The sequence below is a fragment of the Aethalodelphis obliquidens genome, unplaced genomic scaffold (genome assembly GCF_003676395.1).
Source record: "Aethalodelphis obliquidens isolate GAN/ISIS:26980383/991018 unplaced genomic scaffold, ASM367639v1 scaffold72, whole genome shotgun sequence".
NCBI classification, from domain to species: Eukaryota; Metazoa; Chordata; class Mammalia; order Artiodactyla; family Delphinidae; genus Aethalodelphis; species Aethalodelphis obliquidens.
The window spans coordinates 6,971,518-6,989,671 of NW_020838016.1; positions in this window are offsets into that span (position 1 = coordinate 6,971,518).

Genomic DNA, 18,154 nt, shown 5'->3' on the forward strand with positions numbered 1-18,154 from the left:
TAATTATAAAAAAGACAAGGAGGAGGAGGAAAAAGAGGAGGAAAAAGATTCCTTGTTTATGAAAATATTAAGGTTCTTGTTTATTTTTAAATGTTTTATTCTCCCTTTGATTCAACAAGTAACCAAGTATTGTTTCAGAGGTACTCATGAGCCTGTCTTAATCAAGTGTCCAAATCTCCTCTGACAACACTTTTGATTTTTGCCTTCCAAAAATCAGGTCTGCAAAATAGAAGAAAATAAAACTTGCCAGACATCTTATACACCTAAAATAGTCTTAGAGATTTCCCATAGGGTTCCTGGAAAAAAATCAGGAAAATGTGTCTTTTTACCTTACAAAAAGGGATGCTAGAAGTAATCAGGTTTGGTGAGTTGCATGGGAAGAGTTGTCAAATCAGAAGAGATGCTCACCCTTCCATAGGTTAAATTTATATAGGTAAGATGTTATTAATAAAAATATTTCAGAAACTTTATGCTTTATGGGAAGCCCCTGGAGATTTTTCAATGCCTCACTTTCTGTATATGTTTTAATTTCAAGGAAAACACATTGAAAGTCTTATAAAATTGTTCTGTTGAATTTCCCCCTATTTATCTGAGCCCTGGTAGTGTTTTACCTGATGATATTGAGCAACAATATATTTCAATTATTATTTAAAATGTTGATTGCCACTCTTTTTTCTTTTTTAAAAGACTTTGAACCAAGTCATTTTTAGGCCAGTGGTTCTCAATGCATATCAGACCTAATCATGAAGTTTTACAGCAATACAGATATCTAGGCCCTACTTCAGATTTATTGATTCTCTTTACTCAATAGTCTAGGTATATTATATACATATCACATCAAAGGATTATCATGTTATATCTCAAGATTCTTTTCCTCTATAAAATCCAACTTTATAAATCAGATGCAGCATTCACTGGCTTCTTAGAAAGTAGACTTCATCATTGAGCTAAGAGACATTTGTTTAAAATTTTTTCTTGGAGAATGGGTTTATTATCTTTGTTTTGCATGTCACCAACCAAACACCCATATATCCTTGTCAGTTGTATTATTCTTGCATTATATTTATTATAAACTCTCATCAGTCCTTCCACACTTGAAATTTTTCAGTAATAAAATAACCACAGCTTTGTCATTTATAAATAGTTTGTGTTTTACTCTAATGCCTGCTGAGGTCTCTCTTAGCAGCAGCAAGCCAGAGTTTGTGTCTTCAACAAAGAAGGAAAATTTCAGAGCCTTGTGGAAAGAGGTACTTCAAAATATTGACCTTTCAAAGAATCAAGCCTTGGATAGAAGTATCTGAGCTGGAATCACTTAGGCAACTTTCAGACCATATCAGTGGACTGATTTAGGATTTCCAGAACTCTTTTTAGTTGAGAAACAGATGGCTTCATGAGACTACTAACGCAAGATCCAGTGGAACAAGAATTAATTATATAGAACTGAATGAATCAATGAGCAAAATTTTATCGTGGTTATTTATTTGGAATATTGCTAATGTTGTTTTGATGTACTATTTTCTAGATCTATAAGGAAGCCCTTTCTGTTTCTTCTCATGCTCTCTGTAACCCATAGCAATTTGGTGGACTCTGCTTTTTTAAGCTAAAGTGAAACATTTAAAAGTGATATCTAGTTGTACCAACTAGAGTTCAGAAACTCTGAGTCTCCTTTTCATGGCAATATAATTATTTGCATAAGTTTAATAAGAATCTGTCTTTCTACCAGAACATAATTAAACGAACTGATTAAACATCCAGGGCCTTCCTGCAGTATCATATTTGAGTACGATGCTCTTTTAATCAGGCTTGACAAGTCACACTTAAGGAACAAAGTCTGGTAGGACTTAAAGAGACATTGCGTATTATGACCTCCCAGGAAAACTGGCCTGGGTGCCTCGTTTACAGGGTCCAGTCTCACAGGTAGTAAGGGAGGTCACTTCCTGGTGGGCCAAGAGACCTAAGTTATTTTGGGAACCTTGAGAAAAGAAGAATTCATCGAACTTTGCAAGTAGAATCTGGTAGAGAGAGTTTCTTGGGCTTATTTCTTAGCCTTGGGATGACAAATAATAGACGTTTTTATTTTATTTATTTATTTATTGGCTGCGTTGGGTCTTCGTTGCTGCATGCAGGCTTTTTCACTCTAGTTGTGGAGAGCAGGGGCTACTCTTCATTGTGGTGTGCAGGCTTCTCATTGTGGTGGCTTCTCTTGTTGTGGAACACGGGCTCTAGGCGTGTGGGCTTAGTAGTTGTGACACACGGGCTCAGTAGTTGTGGCTTGCGGGCTTAGTTGCTCCACAGCATGTGGGATCTTCCCAGACCAGGGATCGAACCCGTGTCCCCTGCATTGGCAGGCGGATTCTTAACCACTGCGCCACCAGGGAAGTCCCAATAGACTTTTGTTTTTGTTTTTGTTTTTTGCGGTACGCGGGCCTCTCATTGTTGTGGCCTCTCTCATTGCGGAGCACAGGCTCCGTACGCGCAGGCTCTAGCGGCCGTGGCTCACGGGTCCAGCCGCTCCGCGGTATGTGGGATCTTCGAACCGGTGTCCCCTGCATCGGCAGGCGGACTCTCAACCACTGCGCCACCAGGGAAGCCCCCGATAGACTTTTTAAAAGTTCAGTGAGATGCCTTGTGAAGATTTTCAGCTGGAAGTTAATTTTGTAATTGTTCAAACTTGTTTTGCCGTTGGTATCACAAAGCAAATTTGAAGAGACCTGTATGAACACTCCCCCTGCACCTATGTAAATAATCAGGCCAAACCTTATGAGAAGAGTGTTATTTTGTCACCAAGAATAATCTTTCTTGAGATTATTATGATTACAAGTGGGGGAGACTATCAGGAAAATTGCAAAAGATTTTGAAATGGGCAAAAAATGTTAATGAGTGTCCTGTCTAGCCTACCCATTCAGGTTATCCTTGGTTGTCTTTGACTAGGCTGTTTTCCAACTCTGCAGGGATAGAAATTAACTTGTAGGACTAGTAATAATGAAAATGCTTCCAGTCTACAGCCTTGCAAAGGACTCCTGAACAGGGCAATGTGAACAGATTCTGTTAGGTGGGGAATAGAAATCCGTAAGCCAAAGCTTCCTTTGTAAGAATTGTAACATCTTTCCGGTTCCCTCATTAATTAATAAGTTAAATAAAATCGTTGTCAAGTGTATATGTTTGTATGAGGGTCATGATTTCATCTTCTTTAAAAAAATTTTTTCTTCAACACTTTGTCATTTTAGTGAAATTTGGGGAAAGAGCAGTGATAAACTCATGTATTCAATCCACAATTTTAAACTGAAAGTTCTGTGCAGACATTTTAATTTATAAGTACTTAAAGATATCAAACTTACTTCACTGGTTCTGAAGTTTGTGTTTTAGACTAGCCTCCCCTACCTTAAGATTAATTTAAAAAATACAAACAAAAACCTCTCGTTTACTTCTAGAACCTTTACACTTTCATCTTTAGCTTCTAAACTTTGGTTCAGTTTATTTCCCCAAATGTGTGATTGATTATCTGGCACCATTTCAAATCATTTCCTCACTAATGTAAAATTCCATTTTCTTCTGAAAATGTGGAAATTTTCATATTCAATTTATATATTAATTTAGGAAGAAAGGACATTTTTATAAGGTTGAGTTCTCCTATACAAGAACAGGGTAGGGCGTTCCATTAATCCAAATCTTATTTTATATGAAGACTTGAGTTTAAAGCTTTTTGTGACTATATCTTTCATATTTTTATTAGTTATTTCTAAAGATTTTGTCAGTTGTTACCACTATAAATGGAATATTTTCTCCCACTCTATTTTCTAATTGCTTTCTGTTTGTATTAGAAAAGCTACTGACTGACATGAGCATATTTTGTGACCAATTACCTTTAGGAATTTTCTTATTATCTGTAATAGTTTTTTAGTTGATTTGCTTGTATTCTTGTATTTTCATGAATATAATATCATCTACAAATAATGATAGTTTTGCTTCCTTATTTCCAATTTTTATACTTTTACTCCTTTCGATTGTCCAGCAGCAATGTCTAATCCTTCCACAAAAATATTAGTGGTATCTATAGCTTATTCTTGACTTCAGTAGAAATGCTTTTAATGTCTTGCTAATAGGACTGATTAGTTTTTAGTCTAATATATCTTGTTAAGAAATCAGTCATCTATGTCTGTTTTACTAAGCTTTTATTTTTAAGTTAGTCAGAATTGGATGTTCATCATCTAAGGAGATGATCATATAATTTTCTCCTTTGACATATTAATGTGATGAATTACATCAAACCTACTTTACTTTCTAGGAATTAACACCATTTTTCTGGGTGAATTGTTCTTTTAATGTACTTTTTTATTATTTTTATTTAGGATGTTTACATAGATATTTATGAATTAGGTTAATATGTAGTTTTCTTTGTTTAGACTATCTTGTCTGCTTTGGGTATAAATGCTGCACTAGTTTGTAAAACGAATTTGGAAGCTTTTCTTCTTTTTCTCTCTGCTCTTGACTGCTTTATATAAGCAGTGTAGGGATTGGAAGACTTAAAACTGTCATTATTTGAGGTGATATAATCATTTACCTAGGAAAAATCAGAATCAACACACAATTTGTTAGAACTGATAAGAGATTTCAGAAACTGCCAGGTGTAAGAGCAAACTACAAAAATCAATAGCATTGCCTTATGCCAGCCATAACTTACTAGAAAATATAATAGAAAAGAAGAAATTTTTCACAAGGGCAGGAAATCTACAAAGAGTATAGGAATTAACAAAAATGAAAACATACACAATCTCTCTGGAGAAATCTTGAAACCTCTATTAAAGGACACATAAGATGATTGAATAAAAGAAGAGATGTGCTATACTCTTAGATTAGATAATTTAACATTCTGAAGGCTTCTATTCCCCACAAATTCATCTATAAATTCAATATATTCCCAAACAAAATTCTAGGCAGAAATTTTTAGTGGGGGAACATGATAAAATTGCTCTGAAATTTATATGGAGGAATAAAGGTCCATGAATAGCTTAGTTTAAAAGATTGAAGTGTGGGGATTTGTCTTAACAATATTAAGATATACTACAATGCCCAAGTAATAAATACACTGTGGTATTAACACAAGTAGGGACAGATAGGCCAAAGGAGCAGAATAGAGAACTCAGAGACAGACCCCTCTGTGTATGGGAAGTTAATGTATAATAGAAGTGATACCACAAATCAATGGGAAAGGGACAGAGAGTGAGCAAACTGATTCATTATACAGAGAAAAACAAAACCATATATCTCCCTGATTCCCCATGCAAACGTGTGTTCTAAGCGAACTAAAGACCTCAGTGCAAATGGTAAAACTATAACATTTTTGGAAGAAAATGTAGGGGACTGTATATGGGCCTAAGGGCAAGGAAAGACTTCTTACAATGTCAGAAGCACAAACCATACGGCAAAACAATGATTACATTTATTACCTATAAAATGAGGATTTTTATTCAACAGATACCATTGACAAGTTTAATTTACAACAGGATGGAAGAAGACAGTTGCAATATCTAAAACCAACAAGTAAATAATATCTAGAATATTCAAGGAATTCCTGCAAATCAATGAAAAAAAGACAGCCATCCTAATTTTTAAAAAATTATCAAAAGACACATACTAGCACTAGTACCGGTACAGAAGAGAAAACTCAAAACTCTAACAAACATGTGAAATGATGTGTAAACTCATTAGGACAGCTGGATTTTTTTTAGACTTTGGCTATTACACCTAAAGCAGCTATGAACGTCCACACACAGGTTTTGGTGTGAATATAAGGTTTCATTTCTCTGGGGAAAATAGCCGGGAGTGTGATTGCTGGGTCGTATGATAAGTGTACATTTAATTTTTTAAAGAAACTGCCAGACTCATTTCCAGGGTGTCCCTACCGTTTTATATTCCCATAAAAAATGTATGAATGAGTTAGTATCTCTGCAGCCTTGCTAATACTTGGTATTATCAGATTTTAAATGTAGCCATTCTATGGCAGAAAATATTTGCAAATGATGTGACTGACAAGGGATTAATTTTCAAAATATATAGACAGCTCATACAACTCAATATCAAAAAAACAAACAACTCAATCAAATGATGGGCAGAATATCTAAATAGACATTTCTCCAAGGAAGGCATACAGATGGCCAACAGGCGCGTAAAAAATTATCAGCATTGCTAGTTATTAGAGAAATGCAAATTAAAACTACAATGAGGTATCACCTCACACCAGTCAGAATGGCCATCAACAAAAAATCTACAAATGATAAATGCCAGAGAGGGTGTGGAGAAAAAGGAACCCTCCTGCATTATTGGTGAGACTGTAAATTGGTACAGCCACTATGGGAAACAGTATGGAGGTTCCTTAAAAAAATAAAAATAGAGTTATCATATGATCCAGGTATCCCACTCCTGGGCATATATCCAGAGAAAACTATAATTTGAAAAGATACATGCAGCCCAATGTTCATTGCAGCACTATTTACAATAACCAAGACATGGAAGCAACCTAAATGTCCATTGATAGATGAATGGATGAAGAAGATGTGGTACATATATACAATGGAATATTACTCAGCCATAAAAAAAGAACGAAATAATGCCATTTGCAGCAACATGAATGGATTTAGAGATTATCATACTAAGTGAAGTAAGTCGGACAGAGAAAGACAAATATCATATATCACTTATATGTGGAATCTTAAAAAAAAAAGGATACAAAAGAACTTATTTACAAAACAGAAACAGACTCACAGACACAGAAAACAAATTTATGGTTACCAAAGGGGAAAGGTGGTTGGGGAGGGATAAATTAGGAGTTTGGGAGTAACATATACACACTACTATATATAAAATAGATAACTGGCAAAGACTTACTGTATAGCACAGGGTACTATAATCAGTATTTTGCAATAACTTATAAGGGAAAAGAATCTGAAAAACAATGTATATATATATATATATATATATATATATATATATATATACACACACACACACACATACACACACACACACACACACATATATAACTGAATCACTGTGCTGTAACTAACACAACATTGCAAACCAACTATACTTCAATTAAAAAATATAAATAAATAAATTAGCCATTCTAACAAGTGCATCAAGGTATGTATTGTGATTTAATTTGCATTTTTCCAATGACAATGATTAATGAACATCTTTTAACCTTTTTACTTGCTATCCTTATATTTTCATTGAAGAAGTATCTAATCTGGTCTTTCACCCATTTTTTAACTGGATTCTTTGTTTTCTTACTGTTAAATTTATAGCGTTCTTTACATATTTCATATATGTGTCCTTTGCCAGATATGTGATTTTCAAATATTTTCTCCCATGTAGTCTTTTTATGATTAATTTCTAACTATTTTTCAATTTCAGTTTTGATTTACTCTTTGATCCAAAATTTTCTTAAATGAGTTAATGGGCCACAAATAAGAATGGAACTTAATAATAATACAATGTGGGTGTAGAGAGGGGTCATCCAGGGCTGATGGGAAATGTGTCTTGCTTAGGCAGGGCCTTTATCTGAGTCTTGAAGAATAAGTAGGGCTTGGGGAAAAAGTCTGTAGTGATTACAGCAACCTTGAAAGTTATCAATTAGGGGCTATAAAGTGGTAAGAGTCCCAAAGTACAAAATAGCAGAGACTTTTTCTTAAGACATCCCCAGGCATTATCTTGATACCCCAGATTAGGTGATGCAATGCTCACCTCATCTGAAGAGCAGAACCCCCTCAGACGTGGCATTTTTTGTGGACCAAAGGTCCCCACCTACTGCTGCGTGGCAGGAAGATTTCTTAACATGGTCTGGAGGTCTCCTTAGAAGGGCCATAAATGAAAGTGTGGCCAAGGTTGGGCTGATAACCACAGTGTATGAAGTTCGGTCTATTCATTAACTTACTTGCACAGTCCAGTCGTTCAGAGAACACAGGGCGAAGTGATGAGGGAGAGCAGAATGGCAGGAGACCAGGTCCTGCCTGGCTGGAGAAAGCCTGATGGAGGTCATGCAGGGATCAACAAGAGAGCTCCTAGATGGGAAGCCTGGCTGTCCCTTCTCTGCCAAGGTCACAGCAGCACCAAACCAATCAAAACTGAGTGGGATTTTTAGGAAAGAGTCAGTAAAAGAAGTCTTCTTGGAGAGGGAGGGACTTTTTTTTTAAATTGAAGTATAGTTAATATATTTACAATGTTGTATTAGGTTCAGGTGTACAGCAAAGTGATTCATACATATATATATGTCTGATTCATTTCAGATTCTTTTCCATTATAGTTAATTACAAGATATTGAATATAGTTCCCTGTGCTACACAGTAGGTCCTTGTTGTTTATCTATTTTATATATAGTTTTCTTTTTTTTTTTTTTTGCGGTACGCAGGCCTCTCACTGTTGTGGCCTCTCCCGTTGCGGAGCACAGACTCTGGACGGCCATGGCTCACGGGCCCAGCTGCTCCGTGGCATGTGGGATCTTCCCGGACCGGGGCACGAACCCGTGTCCCCTGCATCGGCAGGCGGACTCTCAACCACTGCGCCACCAGGGAAGCCCCATAGTTTGCTTTTTGCTTTTGTTTTTTTGGCCACGCCTCATGACATGCGGGATCTTAGTTCCTTGACCAGGGGTCGAACACGTGCCTCCTGCAGTGGAAGCGTAGAGTCTTAACCACTGGACTCCAGGGAAGTAGTGTGTATCTGCTAATTCCAAACTCTTAATTTAATCCTTCCCCCCACCTTTCCCATTTGGTAACCATTTAGGAAACATAGGAAAAGTTTGGTTCCTATGTCTGTGAGTTTGTTTCTGTTTTGTAAATAAGTTCATTTGTATCATTTTTTTAGATTCCCCATATAAGTGATATCATATGATATTTGTCTCTGCCTGACTTACTTCACTTAGTATGATAATCTGTAGGTCCATCCATGTTGCTGCAAATGGCAATATTTCATTCTTTTTTATGGCTGAGTAGTATTCTACTGTGTATATATACCACATCTTCTTTATCCATTCATCTGTCAATGGACATTTAGGTTACTTCCATGTCTTGGTTATTGTAAATAGTGCTCCAATGAACATTGGGGTGCATATATCTTTTTGAATAAGAGTTTTCTCTGGATATATGCCCAGGAGTGGAATTGCTGAATCATGTGTAACTTTATTTTTAGTTTTTTAAGGAACCTCCATACTGTTTTCCATAGTGGTTGCCCCAGTTTACATTCCCACCAACAGTGTAGGAGGGTTCCCTTTTCTCCACAGGAGGAGAGACTTTTTGAGCAAATTCATAAGAATTTTCTAGAAAGGGAAGAACTAGGCATTTTTCAGGGGGAACAGGAAGAACACTAGTGTGGGGCAGGAACCGTCACATCACTTCAGGAGACAAGCCTGGCTCAAACAGACAGGGTGTGTCCCGGAGCTTCAGGGGAGGGACTTCTGAAGGAGGCCGTGAACATCAGAATGAGGAGACAGGTGCTATAGTGCAGGAGTTAATATGCCCCTTGTCCCTCTGGTTTTCCACCCACATGATGGACCAGCCCAGAGTGCATCACCTGGGGCTGCATCTCTGTGCCTGCTAGAAATTTCCTCCCTCTCACCTTTCCAAATATCTACCCAACTTGCTCAGTCCACCCCCTGCAGGGGGCGTCTTTCTAGATCCTGTACTCCACCCTGCTCTCTATATGCCAGCGAGCTCCTATAGCACGGTCCGTCTGAGGAGTTCATTTGGCCCCTGGCCCTGATGTAAAGTTTCCAATGTGAATGCTCCAGACATGGCCCTGGCACTGATCAGGTGATCAGTATACATTTACAGAGGAATGAAAGACATCAGGGGACATCCCAATCCAGTAAGGCCATTTTGAAACTGGTATCTGTTATTGCCCCACTATTTATTTAATATCATTGGCAGGGGTTTTGATTTTGGATTTTTTTGGGTTTGTTTTTGTTTGGCTTAAAATAACAGAAATTTAGTCTCTCACTCTGGGAAGCCAGAAGTCCAAAATCCAGTTACTGACAGGGTTGGTTCCTTTTGGAGTTTCTGAGCAAGAATCAGCTGAGTGCCTGTCTCCTCGCTTCTAGTGGTTACTAGCAATCATGGCATACTTTGGTGTGTAGACACATCACTCCAATTTCTGTCTCCATATTCAAATTGACCTCTTCTGTGTGTGTTCCTTTCTGTCCCCTATAAGGATAGACTTGTTAGATTTTAGGGCCCCCCTAATCCAATATGCTTTCATCTGGATCTCTACCCTAATCACATCTCCACTGGGTTTTAAATAATTAAATTAATAAGAGAAGCACCGGGACTTCCCTGGTGGCGCAGTGGTTGAGAGTCCGCCTGCCAATGCAGGGGACACAGGTTCGTGCCCCGGTCCGGGAAGATCCCACATGTCGCGGGACGGCTGGGCCCGTGAGCCATGGCTGCTGAGCCTGCACGTCCAGAGCCTGTGCTCCACAATGGGAGAGGCCATGACAGTAAGAGGCCCGCGTACTGCAAAAAATAAATAAATAAAATAAATAAAAAAAGAATCCACCTACCGACACAGGGGACACGGGTTCGAGCCCTGGTCTGGGAAGATCCCACAGGCCACGGAGCAACTAAGCCCGTGTGCCACAACTACTGAGCCTGTGCTCTAGAGCCCGCAAGCCACAACTACTGAGCCCGTGAGCCACAACTACTGAAGCCCGCGCACCTAGAGCCCGTGCTCTGCAACAAGAGAAGCCACCGCAATGAGGAGCCTGCGCACCACAACGAAGAGTAGCCCCCGCTCGCAGCAACTAGAGGAAGCCCGTGCGCAGCAACGAAGACTCAACACAGCCAAAAATATAAATAAATAAATTAATTAATTAATATAAGAGAAGCACCATCTTATTCTGTCCTCTAATTCTTGGCCTCTGTCAGATTCAAAGGAACAACCTGAGGTTTCTCAGCTCTTCTTTCCTGCTCTTCCAGCTCCTTGACATCCAGACTCTGAAATATGGCCCTATGGAAAGGCACAGTCTTTGGCATCAGAAAGACCCAGGTGCCAACCCCAGCGCTGCCTCTGGGTTCTGCCTAGAAAGCCCTACAGAGAAGAAAGGAAGTCTTGCCATTGGCGGATATGTCGTACTCATGGGGTTCAGAGGACAAGGCATAGCTGTCGGTTATGGTTTCCACTGAGATACTGTCAGTCCACACAGAGGCCACCCTGACTGTGTATCAGACAGTTTCTGTATTAGTTATTAATTGCTGTGTAACAAATTACCCCCAAAACTTAGCGGCTTAAAACAACATAAACATTTATTATCTCGCAGTTTCTGTGGGGGTCAGGAGTTTGAGAAGCGCTTAGCTGGACTGGAGGATCTGCTCTGGAAGGTGGCTCACAGGTTGTTGGTGAGAGGCCTCCACTGCTCTCCCTGTGGACAAGGGCTGCTCAAGTGTCCTCATGACGTGGTGACTAGCTTCCCTCAGACTGAATGATTGTAGAGTGAGCAAGGAGGAAGTTGTATCCTTCCATGACCTGGCCTTGGAAGTCACGCACCATTACTTCTGCCATCAGTCCACGTTCAAGGGCTGGGTTGGGGGGGTGGTCCAGGGACAGTGAGGTTTCACCTTTCGAAAGAAGGCATGTCAAAGAATTGGCCAAAATATTTTAAAACACCACAGCTCTCTTCTGCACTAGGTCTCCACCCTTCTTCTACTCTGTCTTCAGCGACTTGGTCTAATTACTATTCTGTTCATCTCTGCCTTCTCTCCCAGAGCCCCAGGGTCCAGGGTCTCTGCCAGAGTGGGGTGTATATGTGTGTGGTGCTGATGGGGTGCTGCATTTGCTCACAAAAATCTCTTCCTGTTCTGTATGCCAAAGAACCTTCTCAATAAAAGGAGAGGACAGACAGAAAGGGACTGGGGGAAGAAAACATCCTATTTGACACATGAAAGTGTGTAATTTTAAGCAATTTCACTGACTTGTCAGAGATTCCGTTTTTTCATCAGGAGGTTGGGGATGGTAAGATTTATCACACAAGATTGATATATTAGGACTGTTTTAGTCACAGGTAATGGAACTCTGACTCACACTAGTTAAGGAAAAGCAAAGGAGCTAATTGGCTCATAAGTCAACAGCCCAGTGTTAGGGTTGGCGTCAGGCAGGGCTGGATCCTGATGCTTAAATAATGAAGCATCTCTTCATCTCTTGCCTCTGCTTTCCTCCGTGAAGACTTCAGTCCAATAAGGCTCTCTCCACGTGATGGCTCTCAGAAGTCCCAAGCTGACATTCTACCCTTTCAGCATCCCAAATGATAGAGAGTATCTCTTTCCCAGTGGTTTAAACTAAAAACCCAAGATTATGTGCCAGGGCCAGTGACCCTGGGGCTGATTAGCCAGGCTGGTGTTGTGTGTCCAACCCTGGAACTGGCTGGGGGCAAGGGAGTTAAGTCCTGTTTGAACCACATGGACCAGAAGAAAGGGGACAAGACTTGGAACAAGCAAACTGTCAGTGGTCTACTACACTGAGGGTGAAGGTTGAAGGAGATAAAGGGAATAAACTGCCTGGCACTTTATGGGGAATGTTTTTTTCTAGATTCTTCTCTTTTCCTCTCTCTCCAAATTTAATCATTTGATAAGTCAATGGATTCTCTGTTAGGTTTGTTGCTTGCAACCGCCCCTCCTCTCCATCCCACTGTCTTGCTATGGCCTCTCACTGCCACTCTCCTGGACCATTGTTGGAGGACCACTTCACTGACCCCACTCCAGCTCTCTCAGAGCACCTAAACCAGAATCTGGCTCTGAGAGTTCCATCACCTCCATACACTTTCCAATGTCCCCTCGGCTACAGAGGTCCATATGGATGGTTTATGGCAGAGAAAGCTGGCTGCAGTTGGGTGACAGTTAGCTAGCTGGGATGGAGTAGAGATGCATGGTAGTCACGGAGCTGGGCGCCACAGTTCCCATTGCAGCCCCGGAAATCGGAGCATATATGAGCTGAGGGAGACCAGATGGCCAGAGTGTACTACAGATTCTCAGCCTCCATCTCCAAGTAGCTCCACCCTCCATCTCCCCAAGGAGAGAAGAAATTGCTTCCCATGCTTTGATCTAAAACGGAGAGTGCCTGGCTGACCCAGCCCATCAGTTCTGTAAGGGTGTTCATAGTTAAGCCAGATGGAGTTCGATTGAATGCAGAATCATCTATTTATTTTAAATTTTATTTATTTTCACTGGTTTTTAAAAACGTTTTTATCGTGGAATATTTCAAACATCTACACAAGCAGTCAAGATAGTTTAATGAATTCCATACACCCATCATCTAGCTCTGACATTTATAAAGTCATGGCCAGTGATATTTCATCTCTATTCCTTCTGCTCTTCCCCTCCATAATTATCTTGAAACAAATCCCAGACAGTATGCTATAAATATTTCAGTGTGTTGTCTCTAAAAGATAAGAACTCTTAAAATACATGACCATAATGCCATTATCACACCTAAAAATTGAACAGTATTTCTGGTAATATTATCAAACGTTGCCAGTGTACAAATTTCACTGTTTATCTCCTGTCCTTTGTGATTCGTTTTAGTTTTTGTTTTTGTAGTTCATTTGTGTGAATTAGGATTCAAATAAAGGCTAAATAGTATGATGAGTTGATATGTCTCCTGAGTCTCTTTTAGTCTATAGGTTCCCTGTCTGCATCTTTTTTTGTCCCTTGCAATTCATTTGTTGAAGAAACCAAGTTGTTTGTCCTCTAGTTTCTCATTGCTGATCGAATTCCTGAAATGGCCTTTAACATGTCCTTCTGCCCCTGTGTTGCTTGTAAATATGTAGTTAGATTGGAGACTTGACCAGATTCAAAGTTGAATTTTTGGAGAGACCACTCAGAGGTGGCGTGTGTAGGAAGCACACAGGTCTGGTGGCCTCTCTCTTTTGCATCCACTGCCAGTGTAGATAGCAACCATGACACTGGACACCAGGAACCGTAAGCTCTGCCACTGGTGCCATCCCAAAGCCAATCCCTGTGGATTCCCAAAGGATCCAATCAGCATTATCCACCTCACATAGTTCTTTTTCCAAATCTTTTCTGTCGGGGGCATATAAGTGAGGGCACCTCGGTCTTACACCTGGAGCCTGGGTGCAGGTAGGCTGGGAAAGCTAGTTCTCCCTTCTATTAATACCCTGAAGAGATGGAATTCCTAATGAAGAAAGCTCCTTAAACATGGGAGAATTGCTCACAAGATAGCAGACAGCCATAAATGTGACAAATGTCCACTAGGGTGTCTGAAACAATGGTGGGACTGAGAGTTAAGTGCTAGGAGTTCAAATAGGGCCTCCAGTGGGAGCCTGCGGTGTTGGGGAAAGGGACCCATTGGCCCAGACATCACATTCATGAGGGGCTCTTCAACTTTTGACATTATCACCAAAGGAAGTTACACATGAAGGTCACAGAGAGACAGTAATGAAGTTCATTCTCCACCTTTAAACTTGTGAACCATTATTGGACCAGACTGCCTCAGGGACTCTATGAATTCACTAATTTTACAAATTGTGTAATGATCTTGGAATTAGCACAGCATAATTATATTACACTGTATTTTTGTCTGCTAAACTATTGGTTACATTCAACCATTTAAAATAAACAACAGGGCTTCCCTGGTGGCGCAGTGGTTGAGAGTCCGCCTGCCGATGCAGGGGACGCGGGTTCGTGCCCCGGTCTGGGAAGAACCCACATTGCCGCGGAGCGGCTGGGCCCGTGAGCCATGGCCACTGAGCCTGCGCGTCTGGAGCCTGAGCTCCACAACAGGAGAGGCCACAACAGTGAGAGGCCCGCGTACAGAAAAAAATAAAATAAAATAAACAACAATTTTGTCATTCTGATCTGGTATTTCTTTATTGAGATCATCTCAAAAAGGGGAAATGGCCAGGATCACCCTTGAGAGGATGAGAACTCAAAGAAGCAGGGGTTGTGGGCTGTGGAGAAGGGAAAAGAGGACCCCAAAATTGTCTCTGAAGGATGGGTTGGGTTTTGGTTATTGGAGGGGAAATGGGAGAAGTCATGATTGGTAAGTATCCTTCCCAGAGCAAAACAAGTCCTTTTTTCCAAAGAGACAGCCATCCCTTTCCTTGTCCCAACTCTGCCTGAGAGGAAACCCATTCCTGTGACGTGGGTGATTAGCAGGTCCCCGCCACCTCTGTTGACTCAGCTCTGCAGGTCTGCAGGTCTCCAACTCAGGGTGGGATATGGGGCTGGGGGTGAGTGGGTGAAGGCCCTGGAGACTCAGTTCTGCAGGTGGGGTCAGGTAGCGTGGATAAGGGATATTTCAGAGAATTAAGGAGCGGTAGTGGTGTCCTAATTAACCGAGACAGAGGTTATATATTTGGGCGTCCAGAGAGGTCCTTGGGGTTCACGTGTTAGAGTTTTCTTGTGGGAAGGTTTGGGAAGCTGCCCAGAGAATGACATTTTAGGGGCCTTGGGGGTTTCATGTCAGAAGTCCATCCTCCTGCCAGCCCTGTGATGGAAGGTCTCTGTGTCTGCATCAGAAGCTCTGGGGTCCCTGTCAGTATCCTTTGGGGGTGTGGTGGCAGACAACCTGCACTGGGGTCTGCACCCCCAGGAGGTCGGAGAGAGGCTCTGCACGAGCCTCCTCCACCCACCCCCGCCGCTGAGGCAGCCTGGGGGCTTCCTGCCCTAGAAACCCACCCCTCCTGATTTCTGTTAACTGCTTCCCGGCTGCCCTGACCTTGGTTGGCTTCTCCCGCTCTTCTGTCACCCACACCGTGTTGTGTTGTCGTGTCTGCAGTGAGTTATGTTGCTTCTACTCTGAAGTGCCGCTCAGATCTCTGATTTTTTTTTTTTTTTTTTTTTGCGGTACGAGGGCCTCTCACTGTTATGGCCTCTCCCGTTGCGGAGCACAGGCTCCGAACGCGCAGGCTCAGCGGCCATAGCTCACGGGCCAAGCCGCTCCGCGGCATGTGGGATCTTCCCGGACCGGGGCACGAACCCGTGTCCCCTGCATCAGCAGGCGGACTCTCAACCACTGCGCCACCAGGGAAGCCCCTGATTTTTTTTTTTTTAACCCATACATAAATTGGCTTGTTATACAACAGGCACTGTTCAAATCTCTTTGCAGATAAAATATACATCTGCTCTAAGTTGCTTACATAGATTAATTTAATCCTCACAAAAAGTCTATGAGGAATTATTAGTCCCAATTTACAGATGAGCAAACTGAGGCACAGAGAGGTTGCATGACTTGCCTTAATCTCACAGAGCTAGGAGGTAGCAGAGATGGGACTCGAACCCGGGCCACGTGGCCAGAGCTTAGCCACTCAGCCACTTCACTCCGAGTTCCCAGTAAGGGCCTTCCAGCGCCCGAAGCCCAGCCTCAGCCCTCCCACCTGAGTTGCTGCACATGGCAGTCCTGGTTTTGGGGGGTTTTTTAAATTCTTTTATTTTTTAAATTTTTTGGCCACAACATGCAGCATGAGGGATCATAGTTCCCTGACCAGGGATCGAACCCGCGCCCCCTGCGGTGGAAGGATGGAGTCTTAACCACTGGACGATTAGGGAAGTCCCCTTAGGTTTTGAATATTTGAAATTATGTGATGTAAATACTTTAATAAGGTCTCACTTCAGGTGTATTTTGAAATAATGTAACCCTTCCATTTGAAAAATGTGAAAAAAACAGCAAAAATTTCCAAGTTGGCAGGTCCAGGGATTTGCGAGATGGAGTGACACAATTTTCACAGCCTCGTGGCACCAGGTGAGCTGGAAACTGGGCAAACTCCATCATTTGTCATCCTGTGGGCATCACAGTATTTTTGCCATGCTTTGGAAATTCAGTAAGTGAATCCATTCCTAGTGCCCAGTTATGTGATCAGTCACTGTGGTTAGAACTGAAAATCTTTTTTATAACCTGTAACAATGGTATCCAAGTGTCAGTTAAGTGGTGGAGCTTGTGGTAGTGTTCCCGAAATGGAGCCAACGTCAATAGCTTCGCACTGGAAGTCAGAAGTGCTAAAATGCCTCAAAGAGGGCTGAACAAGCACCACGGTACATGCAGCTGCCAATTTAGGAGCAAGCCTTTTCCAAGCCATTGGAAATGGAGCTGAGAAAATGGAAAGCAGCGGTTAAAAGCCCAAAGCCTGCTTCCCTGGTTACAGATTTATGTACAAAAAGAAGCATCCCTCCCATTTGACCTGTACTTCTCTGGGAAGATTAATCTCATATGAAGTGAATGTCAATTAAACGTGACTGCCCTGTGCTAAACTCCAACTGGACTCCTCACCTTTTCTTACTATGGGGAGAACGGCCACCAGATTAGTTCTGCTGAAAGGTGGGTCATGTCACTCTCCCGCTCAAAAACCTCCTGTGGCTCCCACTGCCCACTGAAATAGGTCCTAGTATTCAAGCTATTCAATCAGAGTGAGGAGTCTCCCCTGGGTACCAGAGGCTCCCAAGGGTGGGGTCAGGACCCCTACATCACATGCACACTCACACCAGCAGGGCCACACCATTGAGACCCCCGTCAGAACCTGACTGTTGGGTTGAGGCCTTTATGTATTGGGAGTGGAAGTCTGATGGGGTCTCAGTACCTGGGATGGGATGGGAACGCCTGGATCCCCAACAGGTGTGGTGTTCAGTCAGTGTCCGGCACACAGTAGGCCTTCATTAAACATTTGTGTGGTGAATGAACGAACGGTCTTTACAAGAATCGTTGCCTTTGAGTTCTCTACCCTCAGGGACAAAAAGACCAGGGCCACAAACGTGAAGGGGGTCTCCAGGATCTTAGGCCATTCTGGGATTTCATCTCCTTGGTGTAGGCTAGGGAAATGACCTCGGTAATCAAAAAGTTTAAACATTTCTTATGTTTGTCTAGGGCAGGGTTTCTCAACCTTGACATACGGGGCTGGATGATTCTTTGTGGTGGGAGCTGTCCTGGGCATTGAAGGCTATTTAGCTGCATCCCTGGCCGCTACCCAACTAGATGCCAGGAGTGCCACGCCCCAGCCCAAGGTGTGAAATCAAGGATATCGCCAGACTTTGCCAAATGCCCCTGGGCGGGGGCTGGATTACCCCCAGGTTAGAAACACTGGTCTAGGGCAGTGATTCTCACCTCCAGTGGCATACTAGAATCACCTGGGGAGCTTGGAAAAAAAACCCTGATGCCTGGG